The 14,148-nt window shown below is 48.9% G+C and overlaps 1 long non-coding RNA gene across 1 annotated transcript; it reads right to left on the bottom strand.

The window, feature by feature from the left end:
- Positions 1-226: 226 nt before the first annotated feature.
- Positions 227-5,466, bottom strand: LOC125921279 (uncharacterized). The gene is made up of 3 exons (XR_007457367.1): positions 5,165-5,466; positions 1,924-2,111; positions 227-672 (listed from the first exon to the last, which is right to left on the bottom strand). It is a non-coding gene; the product is annotated as an uncharacterized LOC125921279 (long non-coding RNA).
- Positions 5,467-14,148: the final 8,682 nt, after the last annotated feature.

Below are 14,148 nucleotides of genomic sequence, written 5' to 3'. Positions count from 1 at the left end.
ATCGGAGAAGCTGGAGAGGGCACGAAACAGAGGCATGTGTAAGTATGGCACATAGAACCAAAAGATGACGGTGAAGACATCTTGTGTTTGGAGAAGCAAGGAGCGTGGACTCAGATGCGTGCATCTGTTTTCTATTGTCACCGCACAAGTTACTACACACTTAGTAGATTCAAACAACACAAATTTATTATCTTACAGTTTGGAGATCAGAAGTCTGAAATGGGTCTCACGGGACTAAAACCAAGGTGTAGGAGGGCAGTGTTCCTTCGGAAGGCTCTGGGGAGAATCGGCTTCCTTGTCCTTTCCCGCTCCAGAGGCCACCCACCGTCCTGGGCTCCATCCTTAAAGTCAGTACTCACACCCCCCAGCCTCTGCCTCTACCACCTCCAGACTTCTCTGACCCGCCTTCCTCCCTCCCTCACTTGTAAACACACTTGTGATTACACTGAGCCCATCTGGATACTCCAGGAAAACTCCCCATCTCAAAATCCTTTACTTCATCATTTCTGGGAAGTCCCTCTGCCACATGAGGTAACACATGTCACGCAGGTTGCAGGGGTTGGGATGTAGACATCCTTGGGGTGATTATTCTCCCCACATGGTGAGAGCGACTTCAGGGTGGCTGTCTCCCAGGATTTCGTGGGAAATGCAACTCATCAAGGAAGGTTCCTACTAAAGAAAACAAAACGTTTATCCAAGAGTTTGGGAGAGAGGAGAAAAGAATTGTCTGAGACTCAGCTCTCTTAGCAGGTCGGTAGGGAGAGCTTCCGCTCACACAGGGACTGAGGACCCATGGTGTGCATGGCATCATGGTAGGTCTCCTTCATCCAGGCCCCGGGAAGAGCCACAGGAGAGGCAGGGCAGCTATGAGGACCTGGAGAACATGCGGTCCTCGGCCTTCCCTCCTTCTACACAACGCACCTGCCTTACCAGATAAATCCAAACACTGCCTTAGAACCTCAGTGTGTGCAAAGAAAACCCCGTGTGCGTCTCCTTTACTCTCTCCCTACGCCATGCTCGCAATTCTTCTGATACCAGATGTGCAGGATTTTTCCCACATCAAGCAATGCTTTGAGACACCAGCTGGGTGTCCCACAGTTGGGTTCAACGCTGGCACTGAACTGGAGGTCACGCAGACCCTGCGGCTTAAAAGCTTGGTCCCACGAGATCACCCCTACTTCAGATGCCAGTAAGCAAGTAGGAGGTGCCCAGATTACCCACAACTTCTGTCCAACTTGGCTACAAATCGGAGGTTCCAAAGACACCCCCCTCCTTGGATTCAGTCATTTGCTAGCACAGCTCCCAGAACTCGGGCAAACGCTAACTTACATTTATCAGCTTATTAAATAATAAAGCGTATGAGAAAGGGTACAGATGATCAACCGGATAAAGAACAGTGAGGTCTGAATGGATCCCAAGTGTAGGGGCTTCTTCTGTTCCTGTGGAGTTGGGCTGCACCACCCTCCTGTATTTGGATGTGTTCACCAACCTAGAAGCTCCCTGAAGCCCATACTGTTGGGACTTTTATGGCGATTTCATCATATAGGTATGGTGGGTTACTATTTCCAGCCCCTCTTCCTTGTCCAGAGGATGGCAGGGGGGCACAGGGGAGGCTGAAAGTTCCAAGCTTCCAATCATGACTTGGCCTTTCTGATGACTGACCCCCATCCAGGAGCCCACCCAGAGTCGACTCACTGGGACAAAAGATGCTTCTATTGCCCAGGAAATTCCAAAGGATTTAGGGGCTTACTGTCAGATGCTCCTATCATGCAGAGAATTGCAAAGGTCTTAAGAGTACTGTGTCAGGAACTGTTGCTGAGACTAAATGTTACAACAAAAGAGTCTCCCAATACCCCAATTTACAATGGTTTTTAGGTCAGGAATCGAAGGTAAAGATAGATATAGAGATTTCTTAGTACTCACACTCAGGCGTTCGAATAACTGCTTTGGAAGTGGTCTTAAGTCTGAGCATCTCCCCACTTCTGCCAGATCACTGGAGAAGGAGCCTTAGAGGCCCAGCCTGGCAGAAACAAGTCTCCAAGTTTCCTGCATGGGACCTCTGCTTCTTCCACGTGGAGCAGATGTCTGGTGCACAACAGACTCTGTGCATGCTGATTGAATTAATAAATGAATGAGTAAGTGAATGAATGAATGAATGAATGAATATGGTCTACAGAACGTTTAATGGGAGGCTTTTATTATTGTATTACTTAACCAGGGATTCTCCTTTTAAAAGTAGCACTTCCTGGGGCACTTGTGTGGCTCAGTCAGTTGAGCATCCGACTCTTGATTACGGCTCAGGTCATTATCCCAGAGTCATGGGATCAAGCCCCACATCTCTCGCTAAATGAAATGAAATGAAATGAAATGAAATGAAATGAAATAGCACTTCCTGAACACATATAACAGCTTACTCTTATTATCCTACGGGATTCAAAGAGTGTTCTTTCCTCACACCAGAGAATGGTGGTAATTCTAGGTTGCCCCTTTGCAGTTTCTGACATGGTGAGTGATAGGATGGAATACTGCACACATCCTTTGAGCACCTTCTATGCCCCTACCCCCGCACGGTGAGAACATGGGGGGACCAAGAGAAGGCTGTTACGGACTGAATTGCATCCCTCCAAAAAATATGTTAAAGCCCTAATGTCCAATAATAGACTGTGACGTTATTTGCAAATAGGTCTGTTGCAAATTAAATTACTTAAGATGAGGTCATACTGGGGTAGGGGGGGCCCTTACTGCAATATGACTGGTGTCCTTATAAGAAGATGGCCGTGTGAAGACACAAACACACAGGGAGAATACCATGTGAAGATAGGAGGGAAGACTGCACCCACAAGCCAAGAATGCCTGTGGCCACCAGAAGCCAGGAAATAGGCCCAGAACAGATTTTCCCTCAGAACCCACAGAAGGGCCAACCCGCCAACACCTTGCTCTCAGACCTCTGGCCTGCCGAACTGTGAGACCGACAAGTTCCTGCTGTCTGAAGCCAAGGGGGTTGTGCTTTATTGCAGTAGCCCGAGCAAACTAATACGAAGGCCAACACAGAGTCGTGGATGTAGGCCTTCCCAGTCTTCTTCAAAGATGTGGCAAAACCTGGTCCCTGAACGCTGCGGCTCTGACAGAAGCCAGGATGAATGAGACATACTTGCCTCAGTTAACGGAGAGGGCCGTATATATTTTCTGACATCTGCCATCAGGCTGAAGCTTGGAACCAACACATGCGTGGCACCTAACCAGCTCTCAGAAGTCCACACTGAGTCTGGGCGTGGAGCTGGTCAGACTACCCCACCGTCTCTCCAAAGCAAGGCAAGGTCGGCGCTGGGCAGATTTTTGTGTTTCTTTGGGTTGCTTTATTTTAGGGGGGAGGGGGGAGGGTGGCTCTTGCTGGATTTTAAACTGTTCCCAAAGCTTTATTACGAGACCAAAAGCCAGGGGTGAAAATTCCACTTGGCAAATATCCTTGACAGACTGGCCTTAAGATGTTGGATGTCGTAATGAATTTCGGCCTGTGACTGTTCCCGAAAGGGTTCTACAAGTTCTCCCAGACTTCACGGACTGACTTATAGTTCCAAGAATGTACCCGGTTTCTTCGCCGGGAATTCCAAGCAGAGATAACCTATTCACGTGCCTTCCCTGGAGGCCCCCGTGAACTGCAAAGAGGCCTTTCTACAGAAACTGCTCTGCGAGGGGAACAGGTGATCCACACGTGGCTGGGACAGATCTCTTCCGGAGCAGTGATGTCATACAGTGACCTGAGCCCGCTAACATTAGCCTTCAATCACACCCAGGCAATCCAAATGCTACCAAAGCAAGATCAACATGAGAAGCCCATGTGTGTGTGTGTGGTGGTTGGGGGCGGGGGGTGGTCAGCGCTGGAAGTTCAGCCTCTCCTTGTGGGATGCACACTCGTCTCGGTTACCAGAGAGCTAACAGACAGTCGAGGTAGGCACGTGGCCGAAGGCGAGGAGGGACAGAGGCGCCACGGCTGGTGGCTGGAGCCAGTACCGGAGGAGGGCCCAGGGAGATCCGAGACGGGCTTGCTGGCTGCCACGTGCTGTGTCTTTGGAGATGGAAGCGCTTAACCAGTTCCATTCAGGATCGGCTCAGTTTTCCAAAGGGGTAGAATTTATTATTTGAATTATTCAGGGGAGGTTTATTCGCCAGCACCGAGATATGAGATCTGTCAACTAAATTATAATTATGTTTCTCTAAAGATATCCACTGGGAGAGTCCTCTTTTTTTTTTTTTTTTTTTATTTAAACTTGCAAGGAGGAGTCAGACTGTGTATTTATGAACAGCCAGGCTCAATATTCTGAGTGGCGGAATGAAAAATTAATTTTCTGCAAATACATTAGTGAATAGTTAACTGCATCTCAGTAACCTATTTGTTTAATATACCGGGGTTCTCTTCAAAGAGCTTATGATTTATTCTCATCTTTGCCAGGAGATAACTTTCAAAAGCATAGGCCTGAGGATGAGAAACAGGAGTTCTGGGCTCCAGCCCCACTGCCAACAAGCTGGGGCTCCTTAAGCGAGCCCCCACTGCACTCTGGGCCCTGTAGGCACCAGGGGACCCTGTCCTGCAGCTGCCCACAAATGTCACCCTCCCTGAGTGTAAAAAGGGTGATGTGTGACTGCTCACTGCTGCTTATCTAATAAGGAATAAGAAGAGAAATTCAGCACAGAAAGGAACATTTTTGTACCAAAGTGTCCCCCCACCTTGTCTTCCTTCTGCCAACTCTTGCCTCTCCTGCCAAGGTCCTAGGAAATTGAGAGAGCCCTTCTGGGAGAAGCCCCCTCGCCTTCCATCCATTCCCCTTTCCCTCTGCCTACAGGCAGAAGGCCCAGGGCTCCCAGGATGGGGCCTATTCTCATGAATCTTCACCACCCCACCGTTCTTTCTTCACATGGTCCTCCTAATGGTGCCTTCTGGGCCTCTAGGTCCGTAAGTGCACCTCTCACCTTCTCTTCAGAAAGGTCATTTGGCACTGGGTACCCAGGATTTGATCCCCATCATGGCTGAAATGCTGTGTGCCCCGTAACAGAGGAGGAAGCCAAATGAGAACAGACGGGGGCTTTGCAGAGCATGACTGCTGTTCTCCCATGCATCCATGCTTTCACATGTGCAGTCTGCATTTATCGAGAACCTACCACATACCTGGAGTCCAGGCAAGGCCCTGCCCCATGGATCTCAGAGCCAAAGGCTGGCCAGACCAGCAGGATAGCCACTAGCCATGCGTGATTGTTGAGCAGTTGAAATCCGGCCAGTTTGAAGCAAGGTGTGCTGACGATGTAACGAACACAGTGCCCTGCAAAGACTTAGTAAGAAAACCAGAATGTAAAATATGTTATATTTTAAGATTGATTACACGTTGCATGATGAATGGATATATTGAATTAGAGTATATTATTGTTTTAAGGTTATTATTTTGAGAGAGAGAGAGAGGGAGAATGAGTGGGCAAGGGGCAGAGAGGGAGAGAGATTCTCAGGCAGACTCGCCCTGAGCCCAGACATGGGGCTACACCCCACGATTGTGACACCATGTCCTGAGCCAAAATCAGGAGTCAGACGCTTAACCAGCTGAGCCACCCAGGTGCCCCTGGATTAGAGTGTATTATTAAAGCTAGTATCACCTGTTCCTTTTTAGTTTTTTAATGTGGCTACTTACAAAATGTAAAATTAAGTATGTGCCATGAATGTTGTGAGGGACTTGGGTAAACCCCAGGAGGTAGTTACTATTGTTATTTCCATTGCCTAGATGAAGGAACTGAGGCACAAAGAGGGAATGTGACTGGCCTGGGATCACACAGCCAGGAAGGGGTCAAATTAGAGCGTGAACCCTGGAGGCCTGGCTCCAGAGCCCCAGCGTTGATCTGTCCTAGGTCCCTCTCCAGGCTCAGACACCAGCCCTGCCAAGTCCTCAGCACCACGTCACAAGCTCTCCCGTCCCCTCGGTGCTCCTACCACAGGGCCATTGTCCCTGCCCTTCCCTCCTCCTGGAACCTTCTTACCCCCACCGGCCCATTCACCTGCCTCCTTTTCCTTCACCCTGACTTCTTCACTGCCACAACTAGCTCCGATCTCCCAACTTTGAGCTCATATGGCACCTTGTACCTCCCCTGCATAGTATTTCTTTCAGTTAGAACGTTACATTTATTTATACGAGTATTTTCTGTCTACTCCCTTAGGGAAGGAACTGCGTCTGTTTTTGCTCACTTTATACACTCAACACCTAGAACAATTCCTGATCTATATAGTTGCTACCAATAAATATCCACGGAATAAACAAACCTTCCTGCAACACAGGTGTTCTACCCATTTTACAGATGAAGAAACTGACCACCAAGTTTAAGAAAGTTTGAGAAAATTGCCCCAGGTCCCAGCCCAGGTAAGAGGGTGCAGCTGAAATTTCCTCTGACCTGACTCTTCAAAGCCACTGCCTCTTGGTGGGAACGCACAGAGATGCAGGTACCCCCAGGATGGGCCTTGAAGCCAGAGGCCGTGAGGAGGCCTTCGCGACATGCCTGGGACCTTCCCTCGTCAGGGTCTTCTCCAGACTCCCCTGTATCTGATGACCTTCACCCTCCTTCCTTTGCCTCTTCTTCTATCCAGAACTTTCCATGTTTGCTAGACCTTCTCAACCCTGTCTCTTGGACTGCCATCCTGGTGAGCTTGTCAGAATTCTAGGTATTTGACACAGACACAGCTTTACCCCCAGAACCGTGCTCCAGCTCTCTGAGATGGCCCCCACGTCCCCCTTTTCTAAAGGATCCATTTCCAGTGTCGCTGGCTTTGGCTGGTTTTACTGTAATCATTCATTTGTTCAGTTAGTCGGTCCGTCTACAAGCGCTGTTAAGTGGCCATCATGCCTCTTACGCTGTACCGACCGCGACAGGCTCACAATCTGGGAGCAGCACCCACCTCAGCCCCAAGCCAAAGCATCTCGCTTTCCACACCTTTCCTGTGTCAGGGCGAGCGATCGGCTTGGTCTTTGTGCAGCTGACTGTGATCGGGGAAAGCACACCTGGGGAGAAATCGTCCCTTTCCTAATTGTCAAATTTAAGACATGTGCTTCCTGGCCTGCCTCCGCAGCTCCAGTGCGCGCCCCGGGAACCTGACAGGTGTCAGCTGTTCAGTAAATTCATGAGGAAAATATCCCCCGAGGAATTCGATGGCACGTCCTGGAAGCAACAACTGAGGCGGGAGAAAGCTTGGCAAGCTTAAGAGAGGCCTTTTGCTTTGGGGGCAAGGGAATCCTACTGCTCAAAAGGAAGAGCTACAGCCAACGTGTGTGAGCAGAGGCAGGGAAGTCAGTCGGGGACCGGAGGGGCAGGACGGTGGGGGAGGGGAGAGACTAGGGCAAACGCTGGAAAGTGGGAAGGGACTGGTAGAAATCTCCCTGTTTTGTTCACTGTCACATCCCCAGTGCCCGGAAGTTGCCTGGGACACAGTGGGTACTCTGTTAATATGTGTTCGGCGAACTTAATGAATTTCACAGCATGCGTCTTCTGAGATTTTTTTGTTTGTTTCAGGTGATATTCATAGGTGCCTAACAGGCAAACAGGATAAACGCGGTGAACAAATTTGCTAAACTGACTAGTCTATCGACCACATTAGCATATTAAATTCTCTGAGGCAAAGGGTCTCAAACTTGACTTGTCTGAACATCCGGAGAGCCTGTTACACAGACTGCTGGGCCCCACCTGCAGGGTTTCTGTTCATTGGATCCGGGGTAGAGCCAGAGAATCTGCATTTCTAACAAGTTCCTTGATGACTTAGCTCAGGCTGCCAGAACAAAATACCACAGATTGGGTGGTTTTAACAATAGACATGTATTCCTCACAGTTCTGGAGGCTGGGACGTCCAAGTTCAAGGTGCCAGCAGATTCAGTTCTTGGTGGAAACCCACTTCATGGCTTGCAGAAAGTTACCTTCTTCCTGTGTCCTCACAAGCAGAGAAAAAGAGGGGCTCCGGTCTTCCTCTTCTTATAAGGACAAAAGCACCACCAGGGGAGCCCCACCTTTATGATGTCACCTAAACCTAATTACTTCACAAAGACCTCGCCTCCAGATAGCATCACACTGGGCATTAGGGCTTCACCATATGAATTTGGAGAGGATACAAACATCCAGTCCATAACACTAGCTGGTGCCGATGCTGCTGGTCCAGGGACCACACTTTGAGAACCACTGGTCCGTGGAGTCTTGCTAGAAGAAACCTGATTAACTGTGTAACATGAAGCTTTTCTAATTTTGACCCTGACCCCATTGTTCATGATATATCTTGCAGGACCGTGTTTTACAAAATACCCACTTGGGAAAGAAGCCTGAAAGGGTCACACTTTCCTGAGTGATGGCCAAAGAGGGGCCTCATCTCTGCTGGTTGGCCCCATTCTTCTTGCTTACTCGTGTGGGAGACCCAGCACCCAGAATGTACAATGCCCACTTCATGTGCAGGTTTGCTGCCCCCACACATCTGGCTCCCCCACGAAGCTGCCAACCCTACCTCCATGGGCCTTTGTAGAGTTCACAGATCAGACCCAGGCTGGGGAGAGAAGCTTTGGTTTGGACGAGAGACTAACTGAAGTACCATTTTAACACGTAAAAATGAGGCCATCTATCAGTAAGATCTGGAAGTTAAGGGATCTTCCCAGAGTTGTCCTCCAGAGGTGGGGAAGGGAGATCTGACTGGCATTGCTGAAAGGCTGTGGTGGGGAAGAATGAACCGCTGATCCAAGAAGCTGATTATGTTGCGGAATTCTCTACCTCAATATGGGGGGTTCATTGTTTCGCCGCTTCGAAGGATGAAGAGGTGGACGCAAAATGAGCAGCAGGCGAAAGCTTATTAGAGTATAAGATCAGAAAGGAAGAATGGTGTGAAAGCTGTCTACAGAGGGGGCATTCGAAAGGGAATGCCCGTGACTATAGGCAAGGGTCCTTGTTTTATAAGGTTCTGGTCGTCTCTCCCTTCCCTTCCCCATCATTCCTTCTCAGGTTCCACCCTTACTGGCTGGATGGCTCTAGGTGCAGGGCTGTCCCTTCCTGATCGGCTCGATTCCATTGCATGAGCGGTGGTCTGTAGCCACATCATTCCTTGTGGGTCATACACTTTGTGGTCTACTACTTATTTTTAGTTAGGTCTTTTGTCAAATTCCTGAGGGGAACCTCAGGGGGGTAGATGGTGTCTGATACATTCTTAGGAGGAACCTTACACCCCAGCGGGGTGGCTGTGGTCAGAGACGCCCAGCATTGTTCCAAACTATGTGTTTTTCCGCACCCAGGGACCTCAGGTCCTAACCCTCTCTGCCTATTTTCTCCTATCTTTTCCTATCGTAATTACATACGCAAAAACCATAGCATGGTGCCAGGCATATCATCAGCACATAATAAAGGTGTATTTTCTCTCCCCCTGGACGAGTTTAAATCGTGGGTGCGAGCAAGTCTTGATTTACGTGCTCCAGGCACAAACTGCAAGGACAGATTTTCAGGATTGTTTTGGGGATTGGCCCAAATGTTCCTCAACCAAATTGCAAATGGAGGTGGTCTCTTTGACACAAGCTACCTTTCATGTTTCGAGGTCCCCTGGGCTCCACCGCCCTGAGTCAGCAATTGCTTTTTGACAGAAGGCCCAGCGGGTGCTTTCTGAGCTGTCATAATCACCTTCCCCGAAAACACACTGTACTTCTCCCTGCCAGTCTGGAGGTGCAGGCGACCTCCTGGGAAGATCTTAAAGAGATTTGCAAATAAGAGTGGCATCTTTGCTTTGGCATGAGGTTGGTCTTGGCAGTGACCAAAACCTCATCTTTCTAAATGTTCCCAAACAGCGGCCTGAGGCCAAAGGGCCTTGCAAGTCCACAGTGAGAACTCGATTTGCATGGTTTCAACACTCCTGGTTCAATCGCTCTCCGTTTCAGGAAGGGAAGTTTGGTTTTGACTTGCCCTTCAAACATGTCCTGTGGGGTGGGGGCTAGGGGGCTCTGTGTGTCCACTGTCCTCTAATTTGTCACAGGAGGGGGCTGTGGAAGTAAAGAATGGCTTTCTAGAATGCGAGGCACTACAATAGAGTAGTACATGCATCGGCAGGATGCAAGAGGTCCTTAGGAGCCCAGCCCCCCTGCGGTCACCTGGGGGGGGGCCCTCCCCACACACATCTGTCAGGCTGTCTGTTGGAATATGTCCTTTGATCAGCCATAGAATCCATACACCTCTTTGTTTCTTTATCAAATTCTCGCTGTTCTCTAATCTCATCTATCAGCCAGTTCTCTAATGCCATTGTCAGTTTTCTTGATTTATTTTTATTTCAATAACTATGTCTTTTGTTTCTGGAATTTTTCTTTGATTCTTTTTCAGACCTGTTTTCCTCTATTTCCTTTCTAATTGCTCCATTTTCTGTGGTTCCCTGAATGTGGGTTTGATCATTTGTTTTGTCTGCCTTTTCTCTCACACACAAAGGATTGCTTCCTCTTTGTTTTGTAAATTTTAACCCTGAGCTCAAGGCCAGCAGGAATTGTCCTGCCTAAGCCCTGGGTGGTGAGCATATGTAGAATAGATTCCGACTATGTCTTTGTGGAGGGCCTAGAGACTTTGTGGATGCGTTGTTAAGTTTGTGTCTGAGTTCCAGGTTTCTGCATCAGGCAGGCTGTGTACATTTGGAGCCGATGCACACGCACAGAGCAGGCTTGCAGGTCTAACGTCGCAGAGGTGACCTGTTCCAGAGCCATTGTCCAACTTCCTCCCTGCCTCCCTCCGTCCATCCATGGCTGCCATTGTCCCAGGACACAGGCTTCATATGGCCCCTCTGCAGCTGCAGGCTTTATGCAGACGTGTCAGGTTGAGTTTTCCCAGGTGAAGGACCTGAGTCTACATTCCTCTCTCCCACTGGCTTTGAAACCACGGCTGAAAGGGTGGGCTGCATGGGGCACCTCGGTGTCTCAGTTGAGCGCCCAACTTTGGCTCAGGTCATTATCTCAGGGTTCATGGTTCAAGCCCCGCGTTGGGCTCTGTGCTGACAGCTCCGAGCCTGGAGCCTGCTTCCGATTCTATGTCTCCCCCTCTCTGGCCCTCCCCCGTTCACGCTCTGTCTCACTCTCTCTCTCAAAAATAAATAAACATTAAAAAAAAATAAAAGAAAAAAAAGAAGAAAGGGTGGGCCATAGCCCCTCAGCAGTCATTTGCTTCCAACAACAGTCAGGTGCAGCTTTGGGGGTTTTGTTTGCTTTTTATACCTAAGGACTTCTAACTCTCTTATTTGTTCTGTTTTGTCATTATCGCTGTTCTGTTTTATGCAGCATCTCAATGTATTTGGAAAAGGAAAGGGGTCTGCATATCTGCTCAGGCTGCAAACACGTGCTCAGCATTGTATATGCTTTATTTTAGCTCCCTTCACACAATAACCCTCTGATTGGGTACTCTTTGTTATCCTCACTTTACAGGTGAAGGAGTCAGGATTTAAATTTTTCAATTATTTTCCCAAAGCCCACAACATGCTTCCCCAGAAGTTGTTAAAACGGGTGTGACCCCTGGCCCATTCTCCCCAGGTGTGGCCTGCATGACTCCCTCCCGCATCCTCTTGGCTGTCTCTCTCTGGCTCCCCCAGCGCAGCGCCGCCTGCTGGCCACCAGCAGTCTACAGGCTCTGCCCACCCACACTCACACCAGACCTTTCCGGCCATCCCCCTGCTGCAGATGGGCCTCTCCCCTGGCCCAGGTGCTTTCCCTCTTGCAGTAGCCTGTCACAGACGCACTCCCTCAATCTCCCCCTCTCCAGTGCATGTTGTAAATTCTGAGCGGGAGTGAAGGTAGACAGAGGAGAGTGGATGAGAGGGGCATCATCAGAACTTGGCTGTACGCGGGCAGGAGGGAGGGAAAGAGTGAGGCAGTCTAAAGCAATGCCCAGGGTTCTGGCTTGGACGATACATAGGATGAGGAGCACTTGCTGAGGCAGGGACTCAGGAGGGGACGAAGGGGGGACTGGAGCATGGGGGGTGTTGGGCTCAATTTTGGACACCCCGAGCATCCGAAGTGCCTGTAGCATGTCAGGTGGGCCACTCGGGGACAATCTGACATGCAAGCCCATCACTCAAGAGGTAAGTGTCTGCACCAGACCCTGATTCAGCGGTGAGTATGTGAAGCTGAGCCACTGGTTGTGTGTGAAATAGAGACACGAGAGGCTGAGTGTGGAAGCCCGAGTGGGGTGCCTGTTACACCTAACTCCCGACATCCGCTCCTCGACATCAGAAACCATATCCTTTCTCTTCCTTTATGTTGTAAAGGTGCCTGTGTCAAACTGGCACTCCTCCTGTATCGGGTTGCAGCGAGGATTCACTAGCATAAGGAGTATGAAAAGCTTCTTTAAAAGGGAAAAGCATGTTCCAGGATTGATTGTTGTTATGACTACCATCCTCCTCCCCCCTGCCCCAACCCCCCACACCTCCTGCTGCCTGAAGAATAAAAGCACCTCAGATCCTTGGGTCTCACTTCCCAATCTATCCCTGTGGCCTCCTCTCCCACCCTGGCCCTTCCCAGACCAGCCTGACCCCTCCATACTGGGTGCCTGTGTTTCTTCCCCTGCCATCCGCCTCCCGGTGCAGATATCGTTTAAAGGGCCACAGTGCCAGCTCCGGATTGGTTTTTCCAGGAAATCAGGAATGTTTGAGTGCAGCAATTCAACGTGAGATACTTTTGCCTCCCACCTATTATGTGCCAGGGGCTGCACGCTTTAGAGGATATTTGGACCGACCAGTCAGCAGCCTGATTTTCTCCTCCTCTCTAGTGGGAGGCTTCCATGGCCCGACTCACCCTGGAGTACCCTCCTACTCCCAACACAACCTCCTTTGGCATCGTCTTTGCTACCTACCGTTCCTCAACACGTGTCCCCGGGTCTCTGGTCTCTGGTCTCTGCTTCACTTGCCAGCTAAACAGCATCCCAGCCACCCATCCTGAGAACATACCTGCAAGTTTTCACAGAGAAAGGGTCTCTGGCCCCACCAAGGTCCTGGGCACCGCCTCAGGGGATGACACGGGACATGCTTGGTGCCAACTGCATTCACCAGTGATTCATGAACAGTCAGGAATTAAAGTTCTTCTCTCCCCCCAGGAAAGGTCACTTTGCCTAATCTCCTTCTCTCACGGTTGAGCCATTGCACTGACACATTTATTTTTGCTGCCTCCTGGCTTGATCATTTTTTTATTACAGTTTGTCCCTCCAACTCTAACAGAGGGCTAATGCAGGTCTCCTCCTGATCACAGATCCACGTTAGTGAAACCCTAACTAGGCATCTCCTTGGGCAGCCTTCGTAGATTACTTGGTGCCAGAAGTCTGCAAGCATTCACCTAGTCTGAGTTCAAAGATGCCCAATCAGGAGCTAAGTAGGAAGCTCCCCAGCATTCCTGTCTTCGAGTCTTAGCTCAGGGAGCTCCCCACTCCCAGAAGGCCCTCCCTTTTGACCTTGGAGAATATAAATCTTGCCATCTTTTGTGAACCATCTTAAAATGAGATAAAATGTATCCCCTTTCAAATTGCCAGGATTGTATATTTTATTAACACTCAATGTGGTAAGGGTACAATGCACGAATACTCTTAGAGTCTGTGGGCAGGAGAACAAAAAGGCACAAACCTCTGCCGGAAAAAAAAATGACAGCGTGTGTCATGAGCCTTCAAAATACCTCCAACCTTTGACTCAGTAATTGCACTTCCATGAATCTTTCCCAAGGATATAATCAGAAATGCAGGCAAATAATTATTCATAAATAAATATAGTATTAGGTTACAGCATGTTTTATAATTGCTGGTACATAATTAATACGTGATTCTAAGGACATATTTAAATATGGTTTAGTATATGCATACTATACAGCCATCTAAACTGAAGTTGGTAAAGGCATTTTAATGCTGACATTAAGTGAAGCCAGCAAACTCAAATCATATACACAGTATGATCCAAATTGACCTTCTCCCACTGTTGTTTCACAGGACGCTTACAGGAATGCTATAAATAGAAAAATTCATTTTCCAACAAGGTTGGAAAGTTATTATAGGCATATACTTCATACTTTGAGGCTGCTGGGAGCCTTGGATATGCAAATGAAATGGGAAATCCAAAAAAAAAAAAAAAAAAAAAAAAAAAACAAGACCCAGTATACA

The sequence above is a fragment of the Panthera uncia genome, chromosome C2, assembly GCF_023721935.1.
Source record: "Panthera uncia isolate 11264 chromosome C2, Puncia_PCG_1.0, whole genome shotgun sequence".
In the NCBI taxonomy this organism is placed as follows: Eukaryota; Metazoa; Chordata; class Mammalia; order Carnivora; family Felidae; genus Panthera; species Panthera uncia.
Note: the sequence above shows the minus strand (reverse complement) of the source record. Positions and strands in the feature narration are given on the sequence as shown.